Source organism: Aythya fuligula, chromosome 3 (assembly GCF_009819795.1).
Source record: "Aythya fuligula isolate bAytFul2 chromosome 3, bAytFul2.pri, whole genome shotgun sequence".
Taxonomy (NCBI): Eukaryota; Metazoa; Chordata; class Aves; order Anseriformes; family Anatidae; genus Aythya; species Aythya fuligula.
In genome coordinates this window covers 80,561,113-80,584,262 of record NC_045561.1, presented here as the reverse complement: position 1 = coordinate 80,584,262, position 23,150 = coordinate 80,561,113, and the positions used below count along the sequence as shown (strand labels likewise).

Genomic DNA, 23,150 nt, shown 5'->3' with positions numbered 1-23,150 from the left:
TCTTTGGTGATTCTTGTCTTCTCCCTCCTAATATTTTTCCAGATTATTTACCAAAGATGTTATCCTTCAGTATTCTTCTTGTTCCTTCACCTTGCATAGATGCCTTTGGTTCACAGGAAAGAATAAATTTTAGTTAGGTATATCTAAATTATTTTCCAATATTTTGCTTCAAAAGGCCATTTCAAATACTTCCAGGTACAGTTGCCTGGTTATTTACTTTGCAAATTCTTGTTTGTAATTTTAACCAGAATTGAATAGCTATGGGCTCATATGGAACACGTCGGTCCTGCATCTGATAGCTGTGTGAAAACTTCATTAAAAACTGGTTGGCTGGGAGAAATGCAGAGCAAATATTTCTAACTACTTATTTGGAAATCTGCAAGTCCTTTATATATACAAATTCTATGGAGACTTGCTGGGACATCAGTTCTGCAGTGATAAATTTTGTCCAGACTCTGTGATAACATGAAAGCACAGGATACACACACACAGAGCAGTAATAAGAAGCATCTGTTCTATGCAAAATTGTAAATTATCATTTAAAGTAAAAAATAGATCTGAAAACTTTTCTTTATAAAATATAGATTTTGCAGACTAACATACACCATTATTAACCAACCCACATAAATAAGAATGGGAATAATTCCCAATGTTTCACACAATATTCTAACAACCTTTCTCATACCAATGATTTATCTTCGAAAAAAAAAAAAGTATGTCAGAAAAAGAACTGCTCAATCATATTGAGTTATGAATCTGAACAATAACAATGTCTGCTCATGTTAAATCATGAAAATCACACTTCAGGCTGCCCAGCTCTAGACTCTTTGCAAATGCTGAGGGTTTAGTGAAATCCCTGAGAGTTTGGGGTAGCAAAGGGGATTTATATTGAACAATTCATTTATGCTACTTAAGTATGAAAAAGAAACTCTGAACACTGTAATTAACAGGCAAACTCTCCTTGAGTTTGCCTCTTCCTTGAGACCACCACATAATGTGATGCTTTGTGACATAAACGAATACGAAGTAAGACATCCTGCACTTTGATCTAACCTAGCAAACATACAAGCAACAGAGTAATTCTCCTTCTTAGTACTATCAGCAGGTACCAGCTGCAAACTTTTCCAACTGGTTAACTAACCCATAAACATGCCAAATCAATCTCTTCACAAACACTGACTTGTGCTTCTTATGTTCTTTGTTATAAACAGCCAAAGGATTATTTTGCTTATGGAAGTATATATTTATCCTTAAACTAAATATTTATTTAAGACAGTATTTGCATGAAACAGTAGAGGGAATACATATGTTTAAAAATAATACTTCATTCATAGCTATCCAGAGCATGCTGTCATCTGATTTGGTTATCTTGAGAAAAACTAGCATGTCAAACCTTCCTTCTCCCAGATCTTCCATCTGGAGTAGCCCAGTACCTCACCAAGAAGTAAATACTAATGTCATAGATGCCCTTCTTTCAAAAATATGATCCATTTCACCAGTTCCTAGAATAAAATGTCCAAAATCCTCACCTGAGGCTCACCAGGAGGCAAAGCAAACCACATCTACTCAGCCAACAGAGTCTGTCTGTAAGACACACAGGCAGGGGGAGAGGCACTCTCTTAGTGACACTTCTTCATTTCGGGTGCCCATCTGGGCACAGAGCTATCAAGGGTGCTAGCCAGCTTCCAACTTGTAATGCAGCCAGCTCAGAGGGCAGGGAAGGAAGGAGCCTCCCCGCTGAATGACCTCTTAGTGCCATCCTCCTCTTTAGGGCAAACTGCCCACCTAGCCTCACCACAGACAGGGTGCTGCCCAGTTTAACTCATCCCCGAAATTTCATTAAAGTACAGAACCTTGTCACACACAATCTCTGATATTTGATAGCATGATGATAAGATATGCTTTTAAATATTTCATCACAGATTTATATCATGAAAGGCTATTATGGCAGTTAGTTATGTAATGGCTCCAGTACTAGTAACCAACTGTTCTTCTAATCCATACTATTTTCTAACCAAAGTGAGCGATTAACTGTTGCCTCTTACTGGCAGATGCCTCCTGGCAGTAAGAGATCAAGCCAGGACATGGAATTAATACAAAGACTGTACATGATGCTCCATTAATCAAAAACAGTAAGATATCCCTGATGAACTTGCAAGATTAGGTAACGCTAGGCATGAAACACTCATTCTACTTACAGGAGGTTTTAAGACACCAAAGGAGTGCCCACCTTTGGGCTATTATTCCTTCGATTCCAAAGAGAAGCAAGGTTCAGTCTTTTCTGATAAATCATAGAATTATTAAGGTTGGAAAAGACCTCCAAGATCATCTGGTCCAACCATTCCCCTACTACCAATGTCACCCACTAAACCATGTTCCTAAGCACCACATCCACTCTTTCTTTAAACACCCCCAGGGACAGTGACTCCACCACCTCCCTGGGCAACATGTTCCAGTGCCTGACTGCTCTTTCTGAGAAGAAATCTCTCATAATTTCCAACCTGAAAACCTGATGAACTGTTGAGTCAACATATAACTAGGAATGCAAGCAGCAGCTCTATTATTTCATGAGGCAGAAGTCATAACCTTCACAGACAGTGGACCTCATCTCCACAGGCAGTACGGGTGTTCACACACTCCTTCTGGAATGGCTCCAACTATACATAACTATGTGGCTCTGAAGTGCAGACTCATTCCTACATACATACAAGGCAAAACCACTTATTCTTAAATCACTGAATTATAGAATAATTTAGGCTGGACAAGACCTCCAGCAGTCATCTAGTCCAAACTCCTGCTCAGTGCAGGGCTAGCTACAACATTAGATCAGGAATTCATGCTAATTTTCCTACATGCTACAAAGAACGACAAAAGAACAAAGGTGGCTATTTCAACTTAGAAACAGTTCAGAGAGTGCTGAAATGATCCAGTAATGTGCCATACAAGATGCATGATTCAAATCTTTGTTTCAGTCATCAAAAATATTAGCAAATTGCTTGTATGAAGTATTGCACATGAAATGTAAACTTGTAGCGTGACAGCTGCTCCTGACCTCACTGGGTTTGTGTAAACTATCCAGTCTTATATTTGGAACAGCTCATCTGGAGTACACTTGTAACAGCCAACCCATGTCTGGTGCTCGTATTATCTCAGGCATCACTACAGAGAGCTGATCTTTGTCAGGCAGGCTTACCAATATTAACCCGTTTATTTCCATGCATAAATAATACATTAAAGGCACAGTGTGTCTATGGAGCCTTATATCTACTCAGCCACATTTGTTCCATACATTACACCACCCTTGTGCAATCTACATTTGAGCTGTGTTGGAGAGCAGTATTCTCCCTTCAGCCTAAATCTCTTCAACATTTATTTAGCAATACAGCTGGAGATACTTGCCTAAAATAAGTATGTAAGCCAGTGAGTTTGTCTAAATAACAAGCTTACATTATACATTTCAAAGTAATAGCTTTAATGGAATTTAAATCTCTCTAGAGAAAAGTACTATTTAGCTGTAAACATATGACTGTTCCAACCTATATATATATAGTATATATAAAATACAGATTCATGACTAGAAAATATCATTGTTGCCTGCATGCTTCATACATAACCAAAGACCTTCACCACTATTTTCTGCATCAAGTCTATAACTTCTTGAGTTAGATCTTCCAGAAAGACGGTATTGATTTTAAGTAAAAGAGAGGCAACTCAGCTCTTAAAAGGTACTTTAAGTTTTCTTCTCACTATTAAAAATGCATCCAATTTCATTTGTTAATTTATTTTCAGTTTAAATGTTTTGATTTCCAATATATTTTGGTGCATTAAGATGGCTTCTGCCATTAGATTCTGTTCAGGCACCAACATTCACAGAGCTCTTTTCATTCAGCATGAATAATACTGATTTGATTTTGTGTAGCACTTTTCATTCAAAGGTCTCAAAAAACCCTCATGAGTATTTATGAGTGGTAAGCCTCATATAGAAATACCTCCCTTTTGTAGAAAGGCAAACTGAGGGAAAAGATGCTGGAGACCATATTCTCCACAAGGATAAAAATAACACAGGAATGAGGTGCCTATGCACTTTTGGGAAGGCAGAATCAGTCAAGCTCTCCAAAGACACAGAATACCACAGGCAAAGCCAGGAACAAAACCTGCATTACCCTATTCTTAAGCCTGTGCTTCTACAGCAAGACCACTATGATTTGAATGATTTCTAGATACTGTTGTATAAGGTTTAGGTATACAACTCCATATTTAGAACAGCTCAGAAATGCACTACAAATTTCATACTAGTGTTTCAATTGCATTAATGATATAAACTGTCCTGCACAGGTGTGCAACAGTTTTTATACTACTTAAACAACTGCCTGTTCTTACCGCATTTCATGCACAACCACACTTTAAGCCTAATGAATCCCAAATACTAATATTCATAGTAAACCCAAATTCACCTTGGTAGCTGCAGAAATTCTCACCTATGGCAGAGATGATAAAGACCGCAGCCAGGCAGTTCAGTGTCTAGTGACACTGTGGCAATAGACACATGAACACTCAGTCACTTCCTTTCACATCTGAAACCGTGAGGTTGTTTTATTCTGGATCACTGAACATTACTGAGCAGATAAAAGGACTTAACAGGTTTCCTCCAAAATGCAGTTAATAATTATCACAGTGTATTCTAAGAGAAGCCTTGCTATGCATAGACCTCTTACCCTCATGGCCTTATGTCATATGAAGCAGGTCAGGTGACAGAAACAGAAAGAATAAGTGCTTCCCTCCCAGCAGGTGGGATTGCAGAACCAAAGAAGGAAAGAAGACTCTCAGCACATTTCTACAATCTTTCCTACAACTCTAAGTTTATTTCTCAAGCACACTGGGATCTGAAAGTTACTGAGGATTTACTACTATTTTTGAAGTGAGGGATACGGGCTTTCATGAATGGTCAGCTTTTTGCAGAATGAACATTTGACCTTTTGAGATTTAGTGGCCTCAGACAGTCTTTCATATCTGTACTAAGGCACTTCTAAAAGTTCTCCAAAAATTCTTTATCCAGGACTGGAAGAGACATCTCCACTACATTTCCATTAAGAGCTTGAATATCTCATAAGAAAACTGATCATCTATTTCAGATCTTGATTAACTTAATTAACATATCATACACTTTCATAATATTCTATTATAATCAAAGAAGTGAGACGAAAAAACTTCTACTCCCAAAGTTCATTCTAGTCAGGCATGTTAGATACGTCATTTAGAAAGTTAAAAGACATTTTAAAGTTCAGATGATAAAAGCATATACAAACATGGAGAAAGATATGGTACTCAACAGATTCTTTGCCTCAGACTTCACTGGCAGTCAGGCTTCACACACCTCTCAAGTCCCTGAACCTGTAGGCAGGGGCTAGAGGTGCAAAGTCCCTCCCACTGTAAGTGAACAGCATGTTCGAGACTACCTGATGGAACTGAACATGTACAAGGCTACGGGGCCTGATGCATCCCAGGGTCCTGAAGGAACTGGCAGAGGTACTTACCAAGCCACTCTCCATCACACTTGAAAAGTCAAGGCAGGCAGGCATAGTCCTTGGTGACTGGAAAAATGGAATTGGGGGTTCTGCTGGACAAAAAGCTTGACATGAGCCATCAGTGTGCTTGCAGCCCAGCGGACCAACTGCATCCTGGGCTGCATCAATAGATGAGTGGCCAGCAGGTTGAGGGAGGTGATTGTCTCCCTCTGCTCAGCCCTTGTGAGGCCTCACCTGAGATTCTGCATCCAGGTCTGGGGTCCCCAACACAAGAAGGATGTTAAGAGTGGGTCCAAAGGAGGGCCACAAACATAAGGGCTGGAGCACCTCTCCTATGAAGAAAGGCTGAGAGAACTGGGGTTGTTCAGCCTTGAGGAGAGAAGGCTCAAGGAACCTTAATTGCAGCCTTTCAGTACTTAAAGGTGGTTTATAAAAAGTTGGAGAGCAACTTTTCACATGGGACAAGGGGGAATGGTTTTTAACTAGAAGAGGAGAGATTTACATTAGATCTTAGGAGGAAATTCTTTATTCAGAGAGTGATGAGGCACTGGAACAAATTGCCCAGAAAAGCTGTGGATGACCCATCCCTGGAAGTGTTCCAGGCCAGGTTGGATGGGGCTTTGGGCAACCTGATCTGGTGGGCGGTGTCCCTGCCCATGGGAAGGGGTGGGAACTAGATGGTCTTTAAGATCCCTTCCAACCTAAAATGTTCTGTGATACTATGATTCTATGCTTAGGGACATGAAAACAACGATGAAAATATGGCTTAGATAAACTAGAAAGTCTCTGCAGAAAATACATTCCCGAAGGCTTTGGGGGTTTCAGGATGGCAGCTTATTAGTGGAAACTGATTGTCATGGCTTTGAACTAAAACCCTTCTAGCTCCTGAGAGCTGTTTTGGCTTGCTTGTGTAATAAAGGCATGATTCACAGAAAACATCTTTGACATTTTTGGGCCATGTAAGAACCAGCACACTGTATTTACTAGGTCCATGAGTAGCTAACATATTGAATGAAATCCTAACCTTGCTGAAATAGATGAGAATTCTTCCTTGATTTCACAGTCAGGATCTCACCATACCACCACAGCAACAGTAAATAAACAAGTATAATTCAATCACTCTATAGTGTTCTTGAGATCACATCAGGAACAGACAATTTTTGACTTGCATCATCCAATTCTCAATGTGTAATATCTAACCCTCCAACATTTTTGTGACATAAACTGCATTAAAATTGAGGATTTATATTGATCTGGAATGTGAGCAATGATAGCAGACACTCCCAGTTCTTATGTCTTTTCTGACCTGTTTAAGTTATACAGCTTTAGAAATTAACTTTGCAGGAGTCATCCAGCAAAATTAAAGGGGGCCAGTATTTAATTCCCTGAGCACTTCCTTCTCTGATGTAGGGGAAAAAAAAAAAAAAAAAAGAAAAAAAAAAAAGAGGAAGAAGAAGTGAAGCAAATGATGAGAGGCTGGATCTCCTATGATATAAAGAAGGAGAGGACAGAGCATTGTAGGGACATAGAAAACCTAAAGAGTTTAAAGGACCATTCCAGAGAGGAAATAAGTCACCTGCTATCAAATGTTTCATGTAACATCATGCTGACAAGATTCTTACATGTTGTAATACATACATGTCTTGTCTGTATGTATAAAATACTGAGGTGGCTTGGATTCACATCATAAAACAGGGCCACAGCGTGAAGACCGGCACTGTTTACTATCTTTACCAGTGACATGGACAGACTGAGTGCACCCTCAGTGAGTTTGCCAATGATGCCAACTTGTGTGGTGCAGTCCACATGCTGGAGGGAAGGGATGCCATCTGAGAGATCTGCACAGGCTTGAGAGGTGGGCCTGCATAAACCTCATGGAATTCAACAAGGCCAAGTGCAAGGTTCTGCATCTGGGCTGGGGCAATCCCAAGCACAAATACAGGCTGGGCAGAAAATGGATTGAAAGCAGCTCTGAGGAGAAGCTCAACATGAGCCAGCCAGGTGTGCTTGAAGCCCACAAAGCCAAATGTATCCTGGGCTGCATCAAAAGTAGTATGGCCAGCAGGTCAAGGGAGGTGATTCTCCCCCTCTGCTCTGCTTTCATGAGACCCTGCCTGGAGCACTGCATTCAGCTCTGGGGCCCCCAGCACAAGAAGGACATGGACATATTCGAATGAGTCCAGAGGAGGGGCCATGAGGATGATCAAGGGACTGGTGCACCTCTCCTGTGAAGACAGACTGAAGGAGTTGGGGCTATTCAGCCTGAAGAAGAGAAGGTTCCAGGGAGACCTTATAGCGGCCTTCCAGTGCCTAAAGGGGGCCTACAGGAAAGCTGGGGAGGGACTCTTTTTCAGGTTGTGTAGTGATAGGACAAGGAGTAATGTCTTTAAACTAAAAGAGGGTAGGTTTATATAAGATATTTTGAAGAAATCCTTCACTCAGTGGGTATTGAGGCACTGGCACAGATTGCCCCGAGAAGCTGTGGATGTCCCATCCCTGGAAGTGTTCAAGGCCAGGTTGGATAGGGCTTTGAGCAGCCGGGTCTAGTGAAAGGTTTCACTGCCAATGGTGGGGTTGGAACTAGAGGTTAGCCTTTAAGGTCCCTTCCAACCCAAACCGTTCTATGATTCTATGATTCTATGATTCTATGATTCTATGATTCTATGATTCTATGATTCTATGATTCTATGATTCTATGATTCTATGATTCTGTGAGGGTGCTTCTACTGGTATTTCACAGAATCACAGAATCACAGAATTTCTAGGTTGGAAGAGACCTCAAGATCATTGAGTCCAACCTCTGACCTAACACTAACAGTCCTCCACTAAACCATATCACTAAGCTCTACATCTAAACGTCTTTTAAAGACTTCCAGGGATGGTGACTCCACCACTTCCCTGGGCAGCCCATTCCAATGCCTAACAACCCTCTCAGTAAAGAAGCTCTTCCTAACATCCAACCTAAAACTCCCCTGGCACAACTTAAGCCCATTCCCCCTCGACCTGTCACCAGACCGACCCCCACCTTGCTACAGCCTCCTTTAAGGTACCTGTAGAGAGCAATAAGGTCGCCCCTGAGCCTCCTCTTCTCCAGGCCGAACAAGCCCAGCTCCCTCAGCCGCTCCTCATAGGACTTGTTCTCCAGACCCCTCACCAGCTTTGTTGCCCTTCTCTGGACTCGCTCAAGCACCTTGATGTCCTTCTGGTAGTGAGGGGCCCAAAACTAAACACAGTACTTGAGGTGCAGCCTCACCAGAGCCAAGTACAGGGGGACAATTTGGAGCACACTACAAAGCAGGGCTTGGAAAATCTCCTATATGACACAAATTCACTACCTGATTTTTATTTTTATTTTTTAACAAAAAGAGGAGAAACAGTTTCCTAAACCCCCTACTCTCCTCATAAGACAATATACATATGGTAAAGCCATGTTTGCTTGAGAAAAACAGAAATTACTGTAAGATCCACCATAAAAGCCATAGTAGATTCATTCAAATTATGCAATACTGGCTTGACTACAGGCATGCTTTTTTTCATGCTCCCTGTTCTTGAACTATTCAGACAGAATAGAGATTTGCTGCACTATAACTACATTGGTGAGTCTTAGTTAAAACAAACAAAACCCACACTGAGAAGGAGCAATAAAAAAAAGTTTGACAATAAAGTACCATGAAAGCTAAAACACACGCCAAATGCAAAATGATTAACACAAGCTATTCATCAGCTCCAATTTTATCATTCTCCCAAAGTCATGACATGAAGTCATATAACCTTTTGGGGTTTGATGAAATCCAGGATAGGTTCTTTGGCTGTTTTTCAGACCTCTGCTATGGCTCATATTTTCTGTTTTTACAGTTTGATCATAAAGACTGATAGTTCTTCTGAAAAATCTGTGTAAAAAAAGTCATACTCAGCAATGTTCATCCTCTAACTTTTGCATACAAAGAGCTTATTTAATTGTGGCCATGTCTTTATATGTGAGGTATGTGAAAGTGATTTTACATGTTTTTTAAACAATTTCTGTTGTTTTGACCAAATCTCTATTTTATTTTTTTTTTCCCCAGGAAAAACTTACTGCATCCAAAACAGTAGGAAATGTATAAAGTAGGATCAGTAGGCATTTTCTGTCTCATTCATCTCATTTGTGTTCCTCTCTGAGAATATAATTTCCTATCACAATGGGATTTTAAGCAAAGGAATCATAGAAACCTGCCCAGCACCTCAATTTCAAGTTCCAGGTGATGACATGCTCAAAAATCTCAACTTTTGGAAACAAATTCCCTCAAGACCTTGAATAAAAATCTAAAAAAACTCAACTTACTGTTCTTGTTAACAATCCCTGCAAATACCCCTTCCTCCTCTATGTTCCACATCACAAAACAACATACACGGGCTGAAGTTTGACTGGAAAATAACCCCAGAACACACTGTCCATTGAGTATCATGAAGAACATCACAGTCTAAAAGGCAGAAGTATGACTGAAAGGAGGACAAGAAGCTGTATACACATGCATATAACCACAGTAAGAGCAGTCTTTCACAATGCAGTGTGCTTGTTGCTAGAGGTTTTAAGTTGAGAGTTTGCAGAGTTCAGAAGCCACAAACAATTGGAGAATAGTAGGCACAAAAGCAGACCAGACACCTTTTCTGGGGCTATATTACTGCTTTATGTCAAAACCTTTGTCACTCAATGTTACCACGTCTGTCTTCTAAATTGCTAACCATGGCAAATACCAACACCTGACCTCATCAGTGGATTTAATGAAAGATGGGAAAGAAGGGTTAAATGATGTTAATGCCAAATGTATTTCTAGTCACACAACATGGGAAGACCCTCTTCTTTTACTTCCAGTTATTCAGGTAAGAGAGGTCTCCCTGCTGTTTATCTAAGAAATTATTGGCAAAAATGTGGGCTTGCCCCCAGAAAATAATTAACATCCATAGTTGCTGCTATAGTACTGAACTATCTCCTTTTCTATCTACATTCTGTCCCCATAACATCATTATATTCACAGTCCTGCAGTAGTCAAAGAATGAACTGTGTTTTAATACATCTTTTTTTTTTTTTTTTAAAGTAAGGCAAAGGAAATGTAACAAACTGTGTCAGAGTTTTGTGAGCTTTCTGGCTAGCATACAGCTAATGAATGAGGGCAACTGAATCAAATCCATGCAGTCAGCAACCAAATTATTAATATTAAACAATGGATGAATTTGCACAATAATCATTAACCAGACCTCCAAGCACTATATCTAAACTAAAAAAAAAAATATATAAAAAAATGCCCATAAGTACCAGAAGGGTTTCAAAAGTCACATGTTCTTGGAACACGGGTATTCCCAAACAAAGTCTCACTGTTGAAGGGCAACAAGGGCAACATCCTCAGATAATTCCAGAGCAAATGACTCATCAGAAAAATCTTCCAAACCAAACTCTCCATAACATCAGCACCCTCTCTCTGAGGGTCATCTCTACTTCAGGCTGTTTTAACTGATCCTTCTCTCTCAATCTCTCTCTGTCCATCTATTTCATAGTTTGCTGTACTGGAGCTCCCTTTTGTTTTCCTTTTCTTCCTTTTCTCCGGAAGATGCTTCTTTAACTGGAAAGGAACAAATACTGGATTAAGAAAGAAAGCTTGGAACTAAACTCCTCTGAAGTCTGCCTCTTCAACCACAAGGTTTAATAAAAACATGCTTAATCTGAGGTTGATATTGATACTGACATCTCATAGAATATCAGGCAATGTGTTAGGCCTACTTCCAAAGCACTTGACATTCAGGGATTAAAATAACCTCCTCAACTCAAACCTGAAAACCATGCAAGACAAGCGTTATTCAAATCTAAGCTTTGTCTAGTAACAATTAGAATATTCTATGCAAGAGTGAAAGAGATTTCTCTGGGACTAGGTCTAAAACCTGTAAGAAAGGACTGCAGAAATCATCTCCAGGTGCTTCCTTTGGACTTTGCCTTCCTGAATACAGGTTAAATACCTTATGTCATGTACACTGATGAAAATGGCCATAAAAGTAAAGGTTAAGTATTCTCAAAATTCTTTGGAGAAGGCAAGAAAAACAATGAACTTCATGTGTCACAGAGTCATGTCACAGTGCACAATAATAAATCATTTGTATGCTATGAAGGCAGCGTAATACACTGGTAAAAATATCTATAAAATGTTAACAGAACGTTACACTACTCCACCTGGTTGTGGCCTCTCATAGGCTAATTCTGACTGATAATCGTACTTCTTTTACAAGAATTATATAATCTATACAATGGCATCTAATCACAATCTCCACATTTCACAAGAAAAAAAAATCTGAATAAAAAATCATAGTATTAAGAACTAAGATGAAAAAGAACCAGTCTTAAGTATAACTTATTTTCCATTACCATTTCAACTCTACAGCCAAGAGGACAATGAAAAAATACAAACTGGAGTGCTGCAAAACACAGCATTGCCTGATCTTGACCTCTAAATGTTTCTGTGTATTTCATTGGTATGTGTGTTGTTTGTAAACCTGGATTGGAAAACAGTGACTTGCATCTTTCTAATATCACACAGCCTATTGAACTATTTTCTAGCAGCATACATAGGACCTTGCAGATATTCCACCATGGTTGCCAGTTAATGAGGCCATGTCTTAGGAGAATAAAATTGAGTTAGAAAAAGAATTGAAATAAATTCAGCATAGGAGTCTGTGAAGTAATTTGGAAATAAATTCCTTCCTGGCAAAGAGCAAAGCAAACACTTTGTAGCGACCATAACAAGGGTTTGAGGAAAGCATTCTGGCATTGAATTATCATGAATTTACTCTACAGCTCTAAAAGTTTGTGAATTGTATTAACAACCAAGCCATTGGCTTGGCTATTATACCCAAAGAGAGTCTGTTAGGCCTCTGGAAGCTATTATTATTAATACTTTGCCAGTCATTTTTTTTACCAGGCTACTATTACAATGCTGATAATCATGACATTAAGGAACTGTCAGCTGGAGATTTATTTTGTGTGCAAATCTGAACTTGTTCAGTAAACTTCTTGTAATACATTTGGAAGTCTGGTGCCCCAGTATGTCCCACCAATTCCACGTATTTTGTATATCTAAGCATAATGCAAATAACCAGACACTCTGGTTGGTATCGTGGCTAGAGAACAGGCTTTTGCCTCAGTAGTTTACTATTATAGACATAGTGAACACATATTGGAATGGAAAATCTGTGCAAGTATGGCAGCTAAGTACTCACTTGAATAAATGCCATTCAATTATCCAACATTTTGAAGGCAGTCCCCATGGTGCTTATAATGCTCGCTAGTCTTCTATAAGACAGTGACATTACATAGATCTGCATGGTAGCAACTTTTGTGTTCAAGGCATTAGTCTGATTATAAAAACAACAGCTCACCTGTACTTCAAAACTTGCAGGTACTTCAAAATACAGTAAACTGCCCCACTTAGTAGTTTCTACCTTGGTAAACATGCTATACTCCACAGCTCCCTTTCTTTTTATATCTATGTTTGAACAGATTTGCTTATAGTATAGCTTCTCTAAGAACTGTTTAATGTCATTTTTGCAGACTGGTGTATTTTGATACACAATGAAGACAAAATAAATCATCTAAAATGCAACTTAGGGAGACAAGAATTATTCTCTTCATTTTCCAGTTCATTTTACAAAGTCAAAAGATGGGAATGCATCATAAAGGAAGCATCACCATGTTTTAAACATTCTGTTTATAATGTGAGCCTATTTCAGTCTACATTACTGAATGTAGCATCATTCACCTTTAAATATGCAGCTTATTATATTTCATATTTTTTTCTGCCTTCATTTTTTTTTCAATTTATATTTGTCATTCATTTTCTTTTTTTTATTATTATTATTATTATTTTATATTCCCTTCTTTTTTCCCTCCTTCCCACACCACATGCTTTCTTCTTTATTCTTTTCTTCTCTCTTAACATGTCGTATAACTTCTCCTTCCTACAGAAATATAGTCAGACCTCAGGTGAAACAAGTCAACTGTTAAATACACAGTCACTTATAGCAAGAAGTACACACCTGCTGAATCTCACACACCACATCAGGTTTATTCAGTTGACTTTGAACAACCCTACTGTGACATCCATGTCTCCAGGACAACATGGTTCCTTGGTGCATCTCTTATTCTGAGGTCAGCAGGTTGCCTGACACATACACTACATATGTCTAGCACAAGATGCTGCAAAAGTGAGAAGCTACAGCAGACAAGTTGTGTACACCTTGACTGCTCCAAGGAACAATTCCTTGGGAAAGTACATTTACTGCAGCAGAATGCTGACTCAACACACGGCACTCATCTCATCCATCTTCATGAAGTAATACATTAAACGTACATCTCACTACAGTGTCAACACATGTCGAATTTCAGATTTGAGTAAGAGAAAAAGATCAATTGTGTTTGTGCATGTATCCACGCAGTTACATGAGGAATGTACTGAAAAATTTCAGTAACAGGATCAAGTCAATGACTAGGCTACTATACAATTCCTTGACAATCCTGCCAACTCATACGAAAAGGAAGAACCAATATGAATTCTTCATCAGGAGTTTTCCAATACACAGAAAAATGATATAACATCCGAATAACTCTCGGAGCTATTCATTTACCTGTAGTTTCTCACACCAAACCACAACAAATTATAAATAGATGCTTTTCAGTAATAGTGTATAAAAATTGGAAAACTGGACCTTTTTTTTTTTTTTTTTACTATATGGCGACATATTTTTGTGTATGTTTTGTATTTTAGTATGTGATATGCCTTTGTTGCTTTGAATTACACAAATTAGAGAAAAAATGCCAGTGCTTTAAGCTGCAACTTACACATACAACTAGATTGATGGGCAAGTTATGGTACAAGTAATGTCATTTTTTTATTCAATGCATAGAAAAATGTAAGTGATAAAATTAATTAGATACAAATTTGTTCTTCAACAATAGGCAGCTGATTACAGATAAGTGGAGCCATTTATTCAGACACACTCAGATGGAAAATGTGGGGGAAAAAAATCAAATTCTATTACTGTTATCACTATCACACCAAATTCAGTAGAACAAGTGAAGTTTTTTTAATTGCCTCCTAATTAACCTGCTTTGATGGTGGTTTAAGTTCACAAAAATCAAAATGGCTTCTGAAATTCCCCCATTTATTGGAAGAAAGTAGTCATTTTAAAACTCTAAAAAGCTTGTTTTGATTTCATATACACTCCCTGAGTTAGTGCTACAGATCCCAGCACGTCACAGGCATCAAAGTGGATACTTCTTTAACTATAAGTTAAAGAATTAATTGCCACCAAAGAATGGCTAGGACTCATAGGATATTAGTGCCCAACAGTATCAACCCTTCATTGAAAATGTTCTTCCCATGTTACAGCTAGAGTGTATTATAGAAATATGCAGTTTCATCACCTCACATTGTAACACTTTTTAGTGATGGCTTTTAAAATAGTAGCACGGGGATGCTCAGTTTTTGTGAAATAGATAAAGAAAAAAAAAAAAAGAAAAAGTCATCAGAAGAGATTTCTCTCTTCTCCTGTATTTCTTTGTCTTTAAACTAGTTGCAGTAAGAAGTAACTTACAGTATATTTCACATCACTTGTCGTTTTTAAAATCTGTTTGGTTAGGACATGTATCTGAAAAGGATCAAATCTTAGTTTCTCTGATTCAGTAAGAGATTCATCATTTATTTAAGTGGGATAAACATAATCAATGTAGAAAAAGATATAGTTTGTTTCTACTTAAATTAATTGGAGGAAAATGGTCACACGTCCAACAAAAAGAACAACTGACAACAGTTCCAGTGGGATAGAAATAATAATGACGTGTTGATATAAATGGACACAAGAAAGGAAGTCTTACAGTCCTCATTACAATTCTTGGAGACTGCACAAATAGGTACTTCATGGCTTTATTTTCCACAAGTCCGTTCTGGTACTATCTTTCCTGAAATCTCTGCTGGATGATTACACCTCACTGATGAAGATCCTCAGGCATCCAATGATCCTCAGGTGGCTCTGCACCTCTCTAGCACACTTTAGGTACAATAACCTTTCCCAACATGAGACAGGGAAACACAGAGACAAAGACTTTGAGGAAATACATCCTTCCTTTTCATGTATTCTGCCCATTCAAAAATTTTCAAAAAGCCCTCAATGTTCTTTGTAATATTTCTGTCACCAAAAGATCAAAATAAGAATATTGAGGGATACAAACATTCTGTCACTGCTGCAGATAAAATGTTCCAAATAGCTCTTTGTTACAGTATCACCATCTCATTTATAGCTTGCTGTACAAATAAATAAATAAATAAATAGATGTTCTTTTAACTGCTTGATTTTTAAGGGAAAGCATGAAGTTTAAAAAAAAAAAAAAAGAAGTTTAAAATTACTGATCCTGTAATAAAGTTCTGGTAGGAGAATGTAATTGCATTAATACTATAAGAGATCAATATAATCTGAATTTTGCAGCACTACGTTCAGCCATCAGTTCCACCTGATCTACTCCCAACAAGATTCACTTACTTGGGTAGGGGCTACAGATACACTGCAGGTACTGAATTGTGTTACACAAAAATGGTTGGTGGGAGTAACGATCTCTTGCTGTACGGTCAGACTGCATTCCCAGCAGGGAAGTTTACAACAATGCTTATTCTCACAAACTCCACAAAACGCAGGCACTCAGGAGCTAGTAAAACTAGTGTGTAGGATAACAGCTGTGCAAAACATCTGTCCAGCAATTTCATTCACTGACATTGTCAGCATTTCACCTTTCCATGCAATCTACAGTCCACTTAATAAGATCCTAATTACCCCAAGATTGTGTGGATGATGTGTTAGTTAGTAAGGGAGAAAAGCAGAAACTTTTCCTTACTCTATTCTTACTTTAAAATGAAAGCACCACATCAAGTATCATCTGCAAATTCCTTTATTTTCTCTTGGACTTTGAAGGTATAGACACCTCTTTATTTTAAAACGTGTGTGAACCTTCTAAGAAGATTCCCAGTTCTTAAGCTATCGATCACAATCTTTGAGGAACGTAAAGGCAGTCATCCAGCTGGCAGCACAGGAAGCAACACAAAGATCCTGCTGGTAAACAGGCACCAAGAAGAACCTCCCTAAATCCTCATAGCAATGTCATAGCTGGGATGTCTTCCCACATCCATCAGATCACAGCTTCAGAAATCTTAACTACGATGTTTTTTCAAGTCCTTCTAAAGGCTTCTTTGTAGAACTGTAATATAAACATTATCTAATGGGGTATTCCACCCAGCCTTCAGCTGTCTTTGTACAAGTGGTAAGGCTTTCTTTTAGATCCTGTTTGCCTGCCTCATTGCAAGCATCTGAAATGTCTTAGACTGGGACAAGATGCCCATGTTTTCACAAATGATTCCTAGTTTAGTTCTCTTTGCACATTGGAAAGTGATTTGCTCTTTTCCCTTTGTTCCAATACCAGGAGACCAAACACCCATAGACTAAAAGTAATTGATCTGTTTACAAAGCTTTATGGCACCAGGTCAAATGGAGACATCATCACTGTCTAGGAAATCAAGCTCTTATTTCCACTACATGCTATAGTCTCTACTACTATCATAGAGTATCAAGACTGCTAGCATTCTTCTGTAAAAAAAAAAATAGGAAGTTCTTCATGATGGCAACACTTAGGTTTCATACTTTTTATATCACACCTTTGTCTGGTTTCAATAATTCTGCTGGGAGTTTTCACTGATTTTCAGCATTTTGAATTTTTGGCTCCTAAAATATACCAAACAAGCTACAAGAAGCAGCAGTCTCCTCCTGTTGTTCCATACATGTATTCTACTTCTTAACTCATTTTCATTTCCCCTTTTCATTCACAGAGAGGTATGAGTCGGTCAGGAACATACAACCCACAAGATGTGGCTGATGTGAATACTTGTGTACGGCACAGGTATTTTGTGTTTTATGCCTAGCGTTCACGGAAATGGAAGGAGAACACAGTGAGAAACACAGCTTGGTCCAGCAAGGGTCCAGTAACACAGCTAAGCCAGCAAAGTGTTTCACTGAAGTTACTGCACCTATTGCTATATGCAATGAACTCACACCACAGATGGAGGTTGGCACTGCTTACCTGCTGGAGGGTCAGCATACATTTCAGTGCTTTGTCAGAGCAGGGCTTGCTTAGTCCATACTTTACAGGATTAAATTCGGACAGCCCACCTTTTATAATCTGATTACACAGCTTCCATAAAAATGAATTCTGGTCCAATTCCAGCAAGGTTGTGTTGGGCAAAAATGTTTCTATACATGGAATAAAATAATTGTAGTGTGCTGAACTCTCACATCATTATTCTTTTTCCAACTTTCATTTGGGTCATTGTTGCAATCCAACAAAGGAGCAACAAATAAAACGTGTTTCTATGCCAACAAAATAAGAATTATATATGATTTTATTTTCCAAATTGCTATTTATCTACAATATATCTTTTTCCACAAGGGTGCTCTTTTTTTTTTCTCCTGTGTTCAGAACAAAAATCTAATTGTACCTCATGTCTCAAATTGCTAAAAATTGTCTTATAATTATCTTCTAACAAGTATTTTGCTAGAAGTATGTTTATTGGTATCTCGAGAAGCACATTAAAATGTTCCAAACTCAAAAGACCCTTTGATTTCTTTATTAAAATAACTCAAGTTACATTCAACAGAAATCAAATTTTATGTTTAAAGTGCTTTTCTTTTCTACTTTTTACAAAGCAGTACAGAAACAACAAAAGGAAAAAATGCACTCTTCCTTTCTATCTGGGCACTTCTCTGGTTTCCATCACATAGATCGGAAGTATCATCTAGTTAAAGAAAAATAACAGGAGAGTTGCCAGTGTACTGATCCAGAAACGGGGTGAGCCAGAACACACAAAACCTTTGGTGCTGTAATTTCACTGAGCAATAAAGCCCTCCGTCCTAACAGCACCATAAACTGCAGGTCCGCTACGTGACTAGAGGTTATGTTTTGCAGGTCATCTTACACAAAACGATGCTTTAGAGGAATACTTTGGCCAGTTCTCTTTATCATAACCTGCGTAAAACAAGACTGGCGGTGGTTAATGACAATCGGGTACCCCTCCTGCTGTCCCTGCCCCGCCGGACAGGGCACGGACGCTGACCCAGGGACCCAGCGGGGAGGGCAGGGAGGCACCGGAGGGGAGGCTGCGGAGCACCGGGGGAGGCTGCTCTGTGCTTCTGCCCCCGGGGAGCCCGAGGAAGACCCGCTCAAGCAGCGAGCTGGGTCTGCGTGCGAGGGAGGAGGGCATCCCCCTCGCCGTCCCCATCTGGCTCCCATCCTCCCAGACAATCCGCACACCACCACCATCTTTCCTCAGACAAAGCCGACCGAGCCCCGAACTTGGGTGGCGATGAAGGCAACGGGGAAACTTCCCGGGGCACGGGGGGGCGAAACCGGGAGGCAGCTGCGGGGCCGGGGTCGGAGCCGGGCCGGGGGGCGATAGCAGCGCGGAAAGTCCTCGGGAGCCGAGACCAGACAAAAGAGGGTGTAGCAGCTGCACGGAGAGAGGCAGCTCCAACACGCCAACTGGCTCCGCTCGGGAGGCACAAAGTCTATTTCTGGGAGGGGGGAAAATAAAAAGAAAGAAAGAAAAGCCCCCCCTCCGTCCCTCTCCCCACCCTGCCAACCGCCCCAAAACCGAGCGGGGCTGCCCGCGGCTCGTCCCCAGCCTGCTCCCCGCGGGGGTCCGCGGCTGTGCGGGCGAGAGAGAAAGGGTGTCAAGCTCCGGGGTGCCCGGCAGCCCCCCCAGCCCGGCGCCCCTCCGCTTACCTGCGGGGAGGAGCGGGGTCTCACGGCGGGGAGCGCTGCGGGGCTGCTCCGGGGAGGCGGCGGCGGGCTCAGGGGGCGACCGGGCTCCCCGAGCTCCCCGAGCCCGGCCCCGGCGCCGCCGCCATCCTCGGCGAGACTCGGGCGGGGGCCGGCAGGCGGCGGGGCCGGGGCGGTCACTGCCGGCCGGGGGAGGACGCCCGGCGCCCGGGGGCTGCGCGCCCCCCCGCCGCCGCCACCGCAGGGCCAGCCGGAGGCGGCCGCCCCCTGCCCGCCCCGCGGCGACGGGCGGGTGCCATAGCAGCGGGGCCGCGGCCACCCCGGGGGGTGGGAGGGGGGGGTGGGCGGGCGGCGGCTCCCGGGCTGCAGAAAAGGGGGGGGAAAAAAAAAGGAAAAAAAATAAAAAAATAATAAAAAAAAACTTTGCCCGCTCCGCCGCGAGGTGCCCGGGCGCCGCCCCCGCCGCAAAGTTTCACTCGGCGAGCTGCCGGCTGCGGGCACGGCTCCCTGGGGACGGCGCCCCCAGCCCCATCGCCCGCTGCTCCCCGCGGGATGCGGCCGGAGGAGGAGGAGGAGGAGAAGGAGGAGGAAGCGGGCGGGCACCAGGGAGCTTGCGGCGGGACGGGGCAGGGAAGTTTCCCCTCTCCCCGGGGAAAAGCGCGGCTCCCCGGTGCCAGGTGCCCGGTGCCGGTGCCCGGTGCCGGTGCCGTCCCCGGAGCCTCCTCGCGCCGCTCTGCCTCCGGCCCCGCCGGGCGGGCGCTTTGTAGGGAGCCCGGTCCCGCCCCGGCGGGCTGCGGGGCTCCGAGGCCGGGAAGGAGGAGCCGGCGGGCGGGGAGCGGCGCCCGGCGGAGCTCCGGGGGCTGTGGAGGCTGTGGGGACACGGGGGGCTCGGCAGTGGGGCAGGACACCCTGCCGACCCCTTGTGAGAGCCAGGCGGGAGCACGGAGTGATTCACCCGGGTGGGTTTTGCCTCAGAGACAATGACACTTTTATGATTCAGCCTTTTTTACTTTTTTTCTCTTATTCATTTTTTTTTTTCGCTTATTTTGGGGTTTTGCGGCTACCCGCCCACTCCTCGTGTCCAGCCTGGGCTGGCACTGTTTAGGTACCTGCTGCTCGCACCTTCCATTCAAGCCAAGTAAAGCCAGATGGGCTTGGGAGAGAGGGAAACTCCTGCCTGCATGGGAGCTCCCCTCATTTGTAAGTCGGGCTCATCTTTTGGGAAGAAAAAAATGTCCTTCTTTGGAGTTGGTAGCTGCTTTTATTTGATTTTCAAAAATTGACTGGACTTCGAAGTTACCGTCACCTTTTCTTACCATTATTTTACCTAGCACTTCTCCTGAAAAGACAGAAAGCTACTGAGTTTGGCATCGTCATACCTAAATTTACTTCAGGCAGCACTCTCCTGGAGATGGGTAGTGACCTAGGAGCTTCCATCCACCCTGCAATAGGCCCTCAACTCTTATGTGCATGCACTTTATTGTGCTGTACAGTGCAGAGCATTTGCCAGTTCTCAGTGTTCACTTTATGACTACACTCCTGCCTGAGGCTGCAGTGGCTGAATAGCCTCAGTTACCACCTTGCACTAGCAAGCTCTGGACTAGCAAAGAGAAGAGAAACATAGAAACATGTTTAGAAGTTGGAAACATTGTGTTTCCAGCTTTCAGCATGTGTTGATTCAAGGGGGACGGAATTGCTTTCAAGTGTCAGATTTATACCTGTTCATTGGGGTGCTACCAGATTAGTAATTTGTTTTGTCCATCACATTGAGTGTATCTGATGCCAGCTAGTGAGAAGACAGTCTACAGACATATGTGTGCTCAGGCTCTCTGAGACCCTGCTGTGCATCACTGGGAGGGAAGAAAAGGAAGATGTTTGTGTACACCAAATCCCTTTGATAGTCCATGTCTCTGCATAGAAAATTTCAGAAATTTTTCTCTAAAATTTATGGAAAATATCACTGTGAAAGAGATGTGGAAACGTTACCCTCCTGTGCTGCCAGTAGCTCGTGAATGAAGGGCATGATGTGAACCAGCACTAGTTTCACCACAGTTCATGTACTTATCCTGAAAAGATGGGGGCTGGTGGTACTGCAAGGAAAGTGATCTGCTCGCATCTTGCTAATGATCTCCATTTGTTTCCCCTCCAACACCAGACAAGGTAGAGTATCACCACATCTTTATTTATATTTTCCTGCTGTAAGATACTTCTCAGATACCTCGTGTCCTTTTGGAAGTGCTGGCATTTAAAATAAATCCTCAGATGACTTATGCCCTCAACTGACCTCACCCCCATAAAAAAGAGTTCAGAGATAGTGTGGTTGTGAGGACAAAATGAAGGGGTGAGGGATTCATTTCAGTAGTGCTACTAAGTGGGAAGCATCTCTGGATTAGACAAACTTCCCCTTGCATTTGCGGTATGTGCATAAAAACTACTGTTACACTAAACTGCAGGGTTGTTGTTTTGTTACATGACCCACAAGTCATATGTATGAAAATAGGACAATCGTGATTTTTAAATGTAGGCAGCATGTTTTGTGTGAGCTTCCTGCTGATGTTAGTACAGCAAGAGCTGCCCATCCTCATGACAGACATCAGGGAGATGTGTCTTGCAGGCAAATGACACATGGCTTTGCTTCTTACCTGGGTTGTTTCAATTCTTTTAAAATTGTATTAATGTATTCTTAAAGAAAGCTGGTGCTTGCTCCTTTTTCTGCTTACAACAGTTTAATACTGATCTGACGACCATTGATTCAAGGGATTTACTCCTGATCCACAGTGGAAAAGACAGGAGAGAATAAGATACTGAGGCTCTTAAAATCTCAGTCATCTGCAAATCTCTGGATACTAAGCCACTGTCAAGACCAATATTCCAGGATTTAAAAGTCAACACTGATATTGCTCATGTCCAGTAAAACAAACATTCTAATGCATTAATTATGAAGGTGGTTGCTTCTGAGACTACAGCAAGAATCAGTAATTAGTGTCAATGAGTGAGATCCTCCCTTTCCATTTATTTAAAGGCATGGAAATTTTTCATTTGAAAATTGTATTGTTAGCAGCATTATTCTAGTTTCCCTTCCAACCTACATCTTTCAGTTCATAGTATGAAAAGTCATTCATTTCCTGTAATAAAAAAGTCAGTGGGTGGATTAAATGGTAAGCATGTCTTCTGTAAACTAAAGGCATTTAAAGAGAAGGCAGGCATTTTCAGTTCTTCCCTTTGGACAGGAACTTTTTCAAAGATTCAGACTCACTTCTTTGACTTTGTCTAGAACTTTGTTTGAATTTGGGACACTGAACTGTCCCATGCTGTAGGGCTACAAGCATGAAAATGTGAGTTTGGAACACAAATGTATTTGAAGGCTGAAGGGATCCCCACTAGTGTGAAGAACTGTAGTTGAATCTGGACCACTACAGGAAAAACAACCCTTATCACAAGTTTTTACCATAGTGTAAATAATTCTGTGAATTACATAGCTTGCTTTCCATATTATATTAAGCTAAAATATTAGTCAAAAACTGTTATCTCTTAATTCTGAGGAAATCTTCAGTCTATCATTTGTGCGTACTCTTTTTTTTTTTTTTTTTTCAGTGTTATCGGTGTGAATTTTGTCTGCATAAGACATCAAGGGTTCCTTGGTGATAATGAATGTTAGTCAATAAATAATAACCATAGGACCACAAAATATGTATAGATCTCTGGCTAACAGCTGTTTTCTGCCCCTAAAAATGCAAAATACAGATTCCTAGTCTGTACGTGAGCAAGTACTTAAGCAATAAAAGGCC

General features: G+C 41.3%; 1 protein-coding gene across 1 annotated transcript in view; it reads right to left on the bottom strand.

Moving 5' to 3' along the window:
* Positions 1-19,491, bottom strand: part of TMEM200A (transmembrane protein 200A) — a 60,839-nt gene extending 41,348 nt beyond the window's left edge. Inside the window, exon 1 of the mRNA XM_032185309.1 lies at positions 19,366-19,491. The gene's annotated coding sequence lies outside the window, so the exon portion shown is untranslated. The remainder of the gene's footprint in view (positions 1-19,365) is intronic.
* Between the last annotated feature and the right edge of the window lie 3,659 nt (positions 19,492-23,150).